The sequence below is a fragment of the Erinaceus europaeus genome, chromosome 6 (genome assembly GCF_950295315.1).
Source record: "Erinaceus europaeus chromosome 6, mEriEur2.1, whole genome shotgun sequence".
NCBI lineage: Eukaryota > Metazoa > Chordata > Mammalia > Eulipotyphla > Erinaceidae > Erinaceus > Erinaceus europaeus.
The window spans coordinates 50,884,267-50,897,616 of record NC_080167.1 but is presented as its reverse complement, the minus strand read 5'-3'; positions in this window follow the sequence as shown (position 1 = coordinate 50,897,616).

Genomic DNA, 13,350 nt, shown 5'->3' with positions numbered 1-13,350 from the left:
TGCAGGTGGGGACCGGGGGCTTGAACCTGGGTCCTTGTGAACTGTAGTGTGTACACTCAACCAGTTGTGCCACCGCTGGCCCCTAAACTGTTTCTAAGATTTGTGTGAACTATGGTGATTGTCTTTGGGAGACAAGAGACTGGGGACACAGAACTTTGGTGGTGAGTGTGGTGTGGAACTATACACAATAATCTTGTTACACAATTTTGTAACATACTATTCATTGCGAATTAAAAAACAAAACAAACAAACAAAAAACGGGAAAAAAGGTCACAGGGGGAGCAAGCTTTCCCTAAGGCATCGAATAGGGCAAAATGATCATGGAGGCAGCTTGAATCTTGAAAAGTTCCCTTGAATCCAATGTCCATCAAACAACTCAATCTATGGACTGGGTGCTCCTGGAGCAGTCTGGGAATTGTTTCCTAGGTTCCTGGGCTTGAGCTCTCAGTTTTATCCCTTAATAAGTTCACCTACAGGGTTTGGGAGAGAGTACACACCCCACTACACCAAGGCCCTGGATTCCATCCCGGCATCTCATGGGAGCATTGTGGACGGCACCAAAGGGGCTCCATGAATAGTGGGGTGGTGCTCAGGTGTCTCTCTTCTCTCTCCTTTTCTGCTCTTTCTCTCAAATAAATAAATAAATAAATAAATAAATAAATAAATAAATAAATAAAGTGGCAAGACAGCAAAAGACTTTCATGCCCAAGGCTCCAAGGTCCCAGGTATCAATTCCCAGCACCACCATAAGCCAGAGCTGAGAGGTGCTGGGGATTGTCATCAAAAATAAATAACAAATTTTACAAAAGATTTAGTAAGAGAAAAGAAAGTTGACCTGGGGTGGTGGTATCACACATGTAGGAGGCTCTGGTGCCACATTAAGAAGAAATAGTTTGGGCCATGCACATGGAAAAGCAGCACACCGTCCAGATGAGTTAGGCTCCCAGAAAATGCACCCCGGTGGTGTGCTGCTTTGCCATGTGCATGGCCCTGTCTGAACCAGGTCCCTACCACTTCGAAGGAAGCTTCAGTGCTGTGGCCTCTTTCACTTTCTCTAAAAAGGAGGAAGAGGAAGAAGGGGAAAAAAGAAGAGAAGGAGGAGATGAAGATGACAAAATGGACTTACCCTCAAATCTAAGTCTTGTCTTCTTCAGCTAACAGTGAGGCAAAGGTGATTATGGCAGGAAGGGTCACAAAGACCCCACAAAACTTCTCCCCCTCGGTCATGCTGGAGGACATGAACAGTAGACAGAACCTTCCAGAATCTCTCAACAAGTAGGGAATGTCATTAGGTGATAGGAATTATTAAGGAACCTGGCAACCATCCAAAAGTTGAGAAGTATACTGCTGGGAATGCAGAATTCCCACGAGGGGCTTGTTTTCCTGTATGCTTCTCTTGATACTGCATATCAAGATACAGCAGATACTGCATCTGCTGACCTCAACCTAATCAACGCAACCAGTACCACCTCGGCATTTTTTCACTTCAGACTGTGTCCACAGAAACCAGGCCTGCGATGTCAACCCTTCAGCTGCACTACTGTGTGAGACTGTTCCTGGCTCATAGGACTCAACTCCATTTTGAGTAGTGCACTTCCTAACAAAGCCATAGCACTTAGATATGGACCAGGGCCCAAGAGACAGAGCACATGTGCACATGTACCCATAAGTTAGGGGAGAATATACACCTTAAAGCAAAAGTACACAATAGTTTGCAGTGACCCATAGTTTGCAGCAAGCAAGTAGAAAGACCTAAAGAAAAAAGACACCATAAAGTATTTAGTCAAATAGTTTCTACTTAGACCTACTTCCTATTTCACTTCTCTCAATCACTCCAAGGCTAACCTTGTCAGACAAAGCAAGGACTACAAAAGCTGAGTAAGGGCAAGAGACTGGCAAACTTTAATGATGGCTCTTTAGTCACTAGGAGGCCACCCCATAACCTGTGGCCCCAGTCAGGGAGCCTGGGATTCCCACACAGACATGATAGGCCTAGACCTCTAACAGATCCCTCTCTCCACCATCACTGGTCATCTCCATCAGAAACAACATAATGGACCCCTTTGTGGGCCCCTACAGGACCTTGCCCTCAATGTGGATCAACAGTGGTAGGGACTGCCCCATTATCTGAAGGGAGGTTGGGCCAAGATATGCTACCACTCGAGAAAGATGGGTCCAGCAATGGGTGCAGCCTAGAATATTCCTAGCTATGACCACAGAATACAAGTTCAGACCTACAGTGATGCAGAGGTTACAAAGGCTCCTGCGATGAATATGGGCCCCAAATCAAATCGATAGGACTTTTCAGTTAACCATATTTGGGAGCTATTCTCTGCCCTGATCTAGCTTTCTAGTCCTTTTTCTAACTCTGATACCATTTCCCCAGATAATAGCTTTGGCCTATCTGCAATTTAGCTGTTGGACTCAGGCAAAAATCAGTAAAATCATGGGCCCTCTGAAATAGACCTAAAATAGACCTATTATCTTTTTCCAAAATGGAGGCCCCAAATCTCATTTGTTATACTTCTGCCTTTAGTCTTCTGATTATTAAAAAATTTGTTCTGCTTTATATCTTAATTCTTATTCAGCCACCAAGTTGCACATGCTGCCATGACGCCAACCTGACTTCCCTGGGCAGATGACCTCACAAATGTACCCTGGGACATTTCCCAGAGCCCTGCCCCACTACGGAAAGATAGAAACAGGCATGGAGTATGGATTGACCTGCCAACGCCCATGTTCAGTGGAGAAGCAATTACAGAAGCCAGACCTTCCACCTTCTACACCCCATAATGATCCTGGGTCCATGTTCCCAGAGGGATAAAGAATGGGAAAGCTTTTAAGGGAGGCAAACGGATACAGAACTCTGGTGGTGGGAATTGTATGTAACTGTACCCCTATTATCCTATGGTCTTGTTGATTTTTATTTTATAATTTTTTTTTTGCCTCCAGGGCTATTGCTGGGGCTCGGTGCCTGCACCATAAATCTACTGCTCCTGGAGGCCATTTTCCCCCCTTTTGTTGCCCTTGCTGTTGTAGCCTTGTTGTGGCTATTGATGTTGTTCATTGTTGGACAGGACAGAGAGAAATGGAGAGAGGAGGGGAAGACAGAGAGGGGGAGAGAAAGATAGACACCTGCAGACCTGCTTCACAGCCTGTGAAGTGACTCCCCTGCAGGTGGGGAGCCGGGGGCTCGAACTGGGATCCTTATGCTGGTCCTTGAGCTTTGCGCCACATGCACTTAACCCGCTGCACTACTGCCCGACCCCCTATTTTACAAATGTTTAAAAAATTTAAAAAGAAGGTAAGATGTACAGAGAGCAGTATGTACCTCCCACAATAGGCACTGCGTATTACATGGCAATGGTCAGAATTAATCTTCTCAGAATTAGGAGGTGGATACTTGATAATAGATATTTATCCCAAGTTTTTTCTTTATTAGGGGGGATTAGTGGTTTATAGTCAATAGTAAAATACAGTAGTTTGTACATGCATAACATTTCTCAGTTTTCCACATAACAGTTCAGCTTTGTCTAGGTCCTCCTCTGCCATCATGTTCCCGGACCTGAACCCTCCCCCGCCCCCGCCAGAGTCCTTTACTTTAGTGCAATACGCCAAACCCAGTTCAAGTTCTGCTTTGTGTTTTCTTATTCTTCAACTTTTTTTTTTTATTATTAATGATCAAAAAGATTGTGGGAAAAGGGGGTGTTACAGTTCATACAGTTTCCACCATCAGAATGCCATATCCTGTCCCCACCACTGGAAGCTCCCCTATTCTCTATCCCTCTGTATCCCAAGTTTTAAGATAATCATATTATGGATTTCTGAGTTTGCCTCATGGTTCTCTCTGATTTTTAACAATTAAGTAAGGAACTCAAATAATCTCTATCATCCTTTCTGTTCTGAAATTCTATGATGCTAGGAAATAATTACTTCTACTTGTCAGACAGTAATCAGAAGAAAGGAATGTGTCCTCTGGTCTGCGAATAGCCATGGTGGGCCTCCAGGTTCAACCTCTGCTAGGATATGATGAGTAGCAAGAATAACTGGTTATAACTAGTTGGGTTATTTTACTATGTGTCAAGTGAGGAAGTGTGGATAAAAACCTCCTTTGTATTCTCTTAGCACAAAAGTTCTTGTTTTTTATCATTGTTGTGATTATTATTATTGCTGTTGGATAGGACAGAGAGAAATGGAGAGAGGAGGGGAAGACAGAGGGGGAGAGAAAGAAAGACACCTGCTTCACCGCTTGTGAAGCAACTCCCCTGCATGTGGGGAACTGGGGGATTTGAACCAGGATTCTCACGATGGTCCTTGCACTTGGTGCAATGTGCGCTAAAAGTTTTTTTTTTTAATCAGATTTTTTTCTTTTTTCTTTTTTTTAAGATTAATTTATTTATTTGAAAGATAGCAGGAGAGAGAGAAAGAAGCAGGCATCACTCTGGTACATGTGCTGCTGGGGATTGAACTTGGGACCTCATATTTGAGGGCCCAATACTTTATCCACTCTGCCACCTCCTGAACCACAAAAGTGCTTATATGTTGAGATATGAGCTTCCTTCTTCTAGCGTTTGCCCTTCTTCCGTAGCCAGTTAACAGCGTCAGGATGAGCCTGATGTAAAGTTTTGAGACCTCCTTTGAATCTGGAGAGGTGGCAGTCGTTGACTATGTGGGTCATAGTCTGTCTGTAGCCGCAGGGGCAGTTCGAGTCTCTGGCTCCCCAGCGATGGAACATAGCGGTGCACCGGCCATGGCCTGTTCGATAGCGATTGAGGAGGGCCCAATCATAACATGCTAGGTCAAAGCCGGGTTGACACTTGCAGGGGTCTGTGATGAGGTGTTTGTTCTTTACGTCAGCTGACTGCCAACTCTGTTTCCAAGAGTCTGGAACAGAGAAGTTCAGTGTAGGTGTAGGGGACCAGATTGGGTGACGAGACATCAAGCGTTGGACAGGGTGGGCGAAGATATCCGCGTATATTGGCAGGTCCGGTCGAGTGTAGACGTGGGAAATGAACTTAGATGATGCCGCATCCCGATGAATATCTGGTGGGGTGATGTTGCTAAGAACTGGCAGCCATGGAACCGGGGTGGAATGGATGGTTCCAGAAATTATCCTCATGGAGGAATATAATTTGGAATCGACCAAGTGGACATGGGGGCTACGGAACCATACTGGGGCACAGTATTCTGCAGTGGAATAGCATAATGCCAGAGATGATGATCGTAGTGTGGAAGCGCTCGCGCCCCATGAGGAGCTGGCCAGTCTTGCAATGATGTTATTCCTCGCGCCCACCTTTGCTGCAGTTTTTTATGAGATGTTCGTGAAATGACAGAGTGCGATCGAGAGTAACGCCAAGATAGACTGGCTAAGCTTCATGCCGGATTCTCGTATTGTCAAGTTGCACATTAAGCTCACGCGAGGCCGAGGCATGGTGTAGATGGAAAACAGATGATACCGTTTTTGCAGTGCTAGGGATTAGTCGCCATTTTTCACAGTAATCAGATATCAGAGACATGTCTTTCGTGAGTGTTTCTTTGAGGATGTCGAACTTGGATGCCTGAGTTGCACAGCAGATGTCATCGGCGTAGACGAACTTCCTTGAAGAAGTTTCTGGGAGGTCATTGATGTAAATATTAAATAGCGTAGGAGCCAGAACAGAGTCCTGGGGGAGGCCACTTGAGACAAGTCTCCATCTGCTAGACTTGTCACCCAGATGCACCCGGAATCTTCTGTTTTGGAGAAGAAACGATATAGTGTTGGCCACCCATGGAGGCAGGCATCTTGAGATCTTGACTAGGAGACCACGATGCCAGACCGTGTCATAGGCTGCTGTGAGATCAACAAAGACAGCACCGTCTTTAAATTCTTCTGGAATCCATTTTCAATGTAAGTCGAGAGGGCTAGGACTTGTTCGCAGGTAGATCTTCCTGGGCGGAAACCAGCTTGGGCGGGTGACAGGAATTTCTCTGTAAGAGGAGAAATTCGTGACAGAAGCAGCCTCTCAAGGAGTTTGTAACACATGGAGAGGAGAGAAATTGGTCTATAGTTGGCGGCCAGTGTTGGGTCTTTCTTTGAGCTTCCTAAATCCATTTGACAATATAACACTTTATACTCTAAACCTTCCAAGATAGATGGGGCATGGAGAAGGTGACATGTAAAGGTGCAGGGAGCCTGTGAACTTTAGTGGAGAGATAATGGTACTCTGGTAGTAGAGAAAGAGTGGTAAGAACTTTGAAGATGGCGCCCAGCTGGTGGCGCACCTGGAAGAGTGTCCATGTTACAATGTGCAAGGACCCGGGTTCGAGCCCCTGGTCCCCACCTGCAGGGGAAAGCTTTGTGAGTGGTGAAGCAGAGCTGCAGTTGTCTCTGTCTCTCTTTTCCCTCTACATTTATAGCTGTCTCTATCCAATAAATAAATTTAATTTTTCAAAGAAATTATTAAAAAAGAAAAAAGTCTCTTAATCTTTCTCCTCCAGTCTGCCTGAATGTGTATCTCAATCTGCCTCTTTAAATCTCAGTCTGTCCCTCTTTCCCTCTCTCTGCATGACTATCTGCCTGTCTCTCTGTATCTGTATCATATGCTTCTATGTTTCTCTTTGTCTCTATTCATCTATCAATATGCCCCATTCCCAACCCCCCAAACAGGTCAAGAAACTATTTTTTTAATTTATAAATTGGAAATACTGACAAGACTATAGGATAGGAGGGGTACAATTCCATACCCCAGAACTTTGTATCCAGTCCCCTCCCTTGATAGAAGAAGCTATTTTTCCTTTTGCCTCTAGGGTTACTGCTGGGGCTTGGTGCCTGTATGAGTTCACTACTCCCAGAGACTTGGGAGAGGGACAGAGATGAGAGGCACAGAAGCACTAATTTACTGCTTGTGAGGTAGAGGCCCTCACCAGTGACCCACATGTGCATAGGAACACACACTGGGGCTGGGCGCTTGCACACCCAGTGGAGCACGTGTTCTAATGCACAAGGACCCAGCTTCAGGTCCCTAGTCTCCACCTGTAGGGGGAAGTTTGATGATCAGTGAAGTATTGCAGGCATTTTTTTCCCACTCTCTCTCTCTCTCTCTCCCCTCCTCCACTCTCAATTGCTCTATCTCTACTCCATAAGTATATAATAGAACATTTGTTACACAAAGCACGCGCACACGTGCACACACACATGCGAACACACTGCATCCAATAAAGCTTCATTGCTGTGAAGTCCCTCCCTCTCTCTCTGTCTATCTGAAAAAGTCAGTCAAGAGCAGTGGGACCCTGAGGAACCCTGATGACAAAAAAAACAAAATAAAAATGGCAACCATATGTTGGATGTGGTTACCTGTTTCAATCTATGAAATCAGTGCATGCGTGTGTGTGTGTGTGTGTGTGTGTGTGTGTGTGTGTGTGTTTGTGTGTGGTGTGGTGTGCCAGGGACTTGCCACATACAGTTTCACTACTCTTGGGCTGACTACTTCATTCTATTACTCCAGACAGACAGAAAAGGAGGGAGAAACACTGCAGCACCAGAACTTCTCCCAGTTCCAGGGTATTTCCATGTGATGATACTGGGGCTCGAACCCACGCTGCATGCAGGGCAAGGCACGTGCCCTACCTGGTGAGCTAGCTCTTAGCCCTTCTGTTTTTCCTGCAGCACTGAAGAAGAAAGGCAGGGCTTCACACCTGTGACCCCATCACTGAGCAGCCTCAGAGCCAACAATTTTTAGTCTTTTACTTGAGAGCTTAAGCAAGAGAGACAGAGAGCGACCTCACCATCCATGGAACTCCCCCTGGTGCGGTCCATGTCACTCCCATGTGGTAACCCAGGGCCTCATGCAAGGACTAACAGGTGAGCTATCTCCCAGCCCTTGTCTTTTCATTTCACTTCTGCAATGGGACTTGCATGGATTGGGTGACTGTCCCGTATGTGGTGGGGGGTTTTGGGGAAGAGAGGGGATAAGAACTGAACAGTTTCCCAAAGCACAGCTCTTACATCCCAGAGGGAAAAGCTCGACTCCTATCTCACTCTCACTATTTAGGAATCAGACATTGAGTGTCAACAAGTCAGGCCAACAGACCCTTCAAGTGCCTCCCAAATCCTGGCGGGATCCCGAGTATCTGGAGACCAGTTAGTGGTCAGGCAGCTGCCCTTTCCCAGAAACTCACCCTTTCCTGCTCCTTCCTCTCAAAATGCTATGGTAGAAATTTCCAGAAGATTTCAGCACCTCATCAAGCTAGCTGTCCTGTGAAGGAGAGCCATCTCTCTAAGAAGAGGCATAAGCAATGTCACCAGAGCAAGTTGAGTTCTCGCCCTCTCCCATCTTGACCTGCCCTTGAACCTTCCTGTCACCTCTTCATCTACTTCTCCCCTTTAAAGATCTATTTATTTTTACAAGAGCGAGACTAGAGCTCCAGCATATGGTGTTGCTGGGTTTTGAACTTGGGCCCTCTGGGGTCTCAGGCATGTAAGCCCTGTGCTCCAATGCTGAGCTATCTCTCTGCTGCCTTTTTTCTCATAAAATGTGAGGCCAGGGAAGGAACCCAGGCCTCACACATAGGTGTGATGTCAACATGGAGAGGCCTTCCTGGGCCAATGTTCATTCGTCCCTCCCTCCCACCACCATGATCATCACTGGGGCTTGGTGCTTGACTCCACTTCTTTTTTCTTTTCTGTTTTACTGAAGGTGAGAGACACAGGCAGAGAGGCAGAGAGAAGAAGATATACCTGCAACACTGTATTCCTTCTATTTCTTTGAGAGACAGACACACATATGGAGGGAGAGACATCACTGTTCTGTTCCATCACCCTGAGAGCTTCCCCATTGCCACCTGTAGTGTTCCCATGTTGTTCTGGGGCTAGAACCCAGGGCCTCATGCACTTTAAGGCCTTCACTGTTCCTGGCAAGTCACTTTCAGTTCCTTGCTGTCTGCCGCCCTTTTTTATTTTTTAAGTTATTTTATTTTAATATGAGAGAATTTGAGTATTGCAAGGTTAAATCACATCTTAATACCACCCTTGGGCCTTAATACCACCCCTGACTCCTAGCTGTCCCTCATTCTGCTTCTGTCCAAGGCTTCTCCCTTCTCACCTAACCACATGCTTGCTGGCCCTGGGTCTCTGCCCATAGTTATCAGTCCTGCTACAGCCTCAGACTGTCAGGTCCAGCTGGGCCCCATCCTCCTCATAACTTGATTCAGACGCCCCCTCAGGGCAGTGGTGCATCTGGTAGAGTGTACATGTTACTGTGCACTAGGACCCGGGTTCAAGTCCTCAGTCTTCACCTGCAGTGGGGGAAACATCTCAAGTGGTAAAGCAAGGCTAAATGTGTCTCTCTTTATCTCTCCCTTTTCAAGTTCTCTGTCTCTAGCCAATGAACAAACAAAATAAAAAGTGCTTTGAGAAAACTGGGAATCGCAAGAAGTGAAATGAAGCAGGATCACTATCTTGCACTGCACACAGAAACCAAGTCAAGGTGAACAAAAGACTTGCACATAAGACCCAAAACCATGAAATTCCTGAAATAAAACAGGTGGTAAGCTCCTTGATAAGAGTCTAAGCAATGATTATTTGAATTTGACAAGCAGGGTTACACTGAAGTAAAAAGGGCTGGAGAGCCAGCCTCGTGGTAGCACAGGAATTGCATGGAAGTGGCCCCAAGCTAGATCCCCAACACCAGTCACAACCAGAACTTAGTAGTACCCTGGTCAGAATTCATTTATACACAAACAGATGGACAGATAAAAAATTTCTATCTGAGGGCTGGTGGTGGTAGAGCATACACATTATGCACAAGGACCTGGGTTCAAGCCCCCAGTACCAGAGGAAGCTTTGTATGTGGTGAAACAATGCTGCGGCTTCAGCTCTCTCTCTTTGCCGCTACCCTCTCATCTTCTGTCTCTATCCAATTAAATCAATTAATACATTATTTCAAATGGTTTCTGCCTGGGAAGAAAACTATCAATTAAATGGAAAGGCAACTTCCCAAGTAAGAAGAAATACTTGTAAACCACATATCAGATAAAGAATACCCAAAATACATTAATGACTAATACAATTCAGTGGGCAGAAAAACCTAAGTAATCCAAATAGTAATTGGCTAACATAAACAAGTGGAGAAAGTGAATAGAAAATATATAGATGACTAAGAGGTACATGAACAGGCATTTGGGAAAGTGGATTAACTGTTAGAACATGGCCTTGTCATGCCTGGTGTTCCTGGTTTGATCTTGGTTCCAGTAAGCATGAGACAGATCAACAGAATAATAAATCAACAAGAAAACAGAAGCCTTAATGAAGCCATGGAAGAGATGAACCTAACAGATATATTCTGAGCCTTCCATCCCAAAATAAAACAGGACTGGTGAAATAGTTCACTTGGATAGTGGACTGCTTTGTCCCAAAGAGAATAATATCTTTTCAAGAGCACATGGAACATTTACTAGGATCAAGCATGTATTGGGACACAAAAACAGCCTTCAAAATTTGTGAATATTGAGATCATAAACATTTTATCTGACCATGAAACTGAGGTTGGAAATCAACCATAAAAAATATTTTCAAAACAGAGACTAAATAATATGCTTCTGAATAAACAGTCACCGAAGAAGTCAAAAGAGAACTTAAAAACTACCTAGAGAACAAGAATTAAGAGATCATCTACCAGACTTTATGATATGCAGCAAAAGCAGTCCTAGGAGGAATATTTATAGCAGTACAGGCCCACATTAACAAAAAGTAAACCTCTCAAGTTAATTATCTAACATCACAACTGAGAGCAACTAGAAAGGGAGCAGCAAAGAGACCCAAAAGCCAACAGGAGAAGGGAAATAGTTAAAATCAGAGCAGAAATCAATAAAACAGAAATGAGAAAGGAATCAAAGAACTGGTCTTCAAAGGATAAAAAACTAGATGAGCCACTGGCTAGACTTACCAAAGAGAAGAGAGAAAACTTTGATAAGAGCACTCAGGAATCATAGAGGATATTATGAACACCTCTATGCAAATAAATTAGATAACCCAGATGAAATGGATGAATTTCTAAAATCATAACACCTGCCAAGTTTTACCTGAGGAAGTAGACAGCTTAAACAAGCCAATCACTAGTATAAAAATTGAATCAGTAATCAAAAATTCCTCTAAGAATAAAAGTCCAAGTTCAGATGGTTTTATCAATGAATTACTTCAAAGAACACCAACTCTCCTCAAAATGTTCCAGAAAATTGAAGAAAGGGAACCACTCCCAAACAGATTCTATGGGATTAACATCACGTTAATCCCTAAAGTGGGAAAAGACTATCAAAAACAAAACAAAACAAACAAAAAACAAAACTATAAACTATGTCCTTGATGCATATAGATGCAAAGATTCTCAACAAAAACTCATGTTCAACAACATACCAAGAGACTGATTCACCAAGACCAAGTGAGGTTTATCCCTGGAAAGCAGGGATGGTTCAGCATTCACAAGTCAGTCAATGTAATCCACCATTCCAACAAAAAGTAAGATACAACCATGTATCTTACTACATGATGCAGAAGAAAACATTTGGCAAGATCCAACATTCATTTATGATAAAGACCCTCCACAAATTAGGAAGTAGAAGGACAATTCCTCAGCATAATAAAGTCCATATATAATAAGCCAAGAGCTAACATCATCCTCTATGGGGAAAAACTGAAAGCATTAACCCCTAAAATCTAGAACTAGACAAGGATTCCACTATCATCATCATTATTCAACATAGTCCAGGAGGCCCTCACCACTGAAATCAGGCAAGAAAGAGATATCATAGGCATACATATTGGAAAGGAAGAAATCATTATTCACTGATGACATGATAGTATACCTAGAGAATCCCAAAGACTCCAGGGAATGGGGGTTGGGCAGTAGCACAGCGGGTTAACAACACACATGGTGCAAAGCGCAAGGACTAGCGTAAGGATCCTGGTTCAAGCCCCTGGCTACCCACCTGCAGGGGGGTCGCTTCACAAGCGGTGAAGAAGGTCTGCAGGTGTCTATCTTTCTCTCCCCCTCCCCCTTCTCCCCTCCTCTCTCGGTTTCTCTCTGTCCTGTCCATCAACAGCAGCAAGGATAATAATAACAACAACAAGGGCAACAAAATGGGAAAAATGTCCTCCAGGAGCAGTGGATTTGTAGTGCAGGCACCGAGCCCAAGGCCCAGCAAATAACCCTGGAGGCAAATAAATAAATAAACCAAACTATAGGGAACAATAAATTCAGTAAAGTAGCAGGATAAATCTAGACCTTTCTAGATAAATCTGTGACATTTCTATGTACAAATAAATTTGTGGCATTTCTATGTACAAGTGACAAATTAGAGGAAAGATAATTGAACTTAATCCCATTTATAATCAAACCCCAAAAGCAATATATCTCAAAGTGAATCTCACGATGAATGTGAAAGATCTCTACAATAAAAACTATAGGAGACTGTTAAAATAAAGATAAAATAACACAAAGAAATGGAAAAATATTTCATTTGTGGACTAAAAGAATAAACATTAAAATAACCATCCTTCCAAAAGCAATCTACAGTTTTAATGCAATACCTATCAAGATACCAATGACATTTTTAAAATGAAATCAGCTTGTTCAAAAATTTGTGCAGAACCACAAACACACACAAATAACCAAAGCACTTCTGAGAAAAAAAGAAATGGAGGTATTACACTCCCCAACTTCAGTTTATATTACAAAGCAATGGTAATTAAAACTGCATGGTACTAGGATAAAAATGGGCTGGAATAAAAGTGGACACTGTGTAACAGAATTGAGGGCCCAGAAATAAGTCCAAGCATATATAATCACCTAGTATATGACAAAGGGGCCAAAACCATTCAACAAGGAAAAGGCCCCTTCAACAAATTATGCTGCAATAATTGGACAACCACCTGTAGAAAAATAAACTAGGTCATCATCTAACACCATGCATCAAAATCAGATCAAAATGGATGAAAGATCTAGATATTAGACCAGAAACTCAAAAGTGTATCAGAGAAAATATCAGTGAAACATTTCAGGATCTTAACACCAAAGGCACATTTGGAGACTTGAGTCCATCGGCATGTGAAATGAAAACAAGAGTAAATAAATGGGGCTGTATCAAACTAAAAAGCTTCTATATGTTGAAAATAAACTACACAAGGGTAGGAGGAGGAGGTGGTGACCAGCCTTCCCTCCTGTACTTGGCAGGCACACACGAACCCTCCCAGTCCCTTGGTCGAGACCTGCCCGGACACCCTGCCCAACGGCCCGGACTTTCTGTCCTGTAGCTTGTTCTCAGAGCCACAAAATCAACTTGGTGCCCATGGAATACCTCCCCTACCACCCACACACA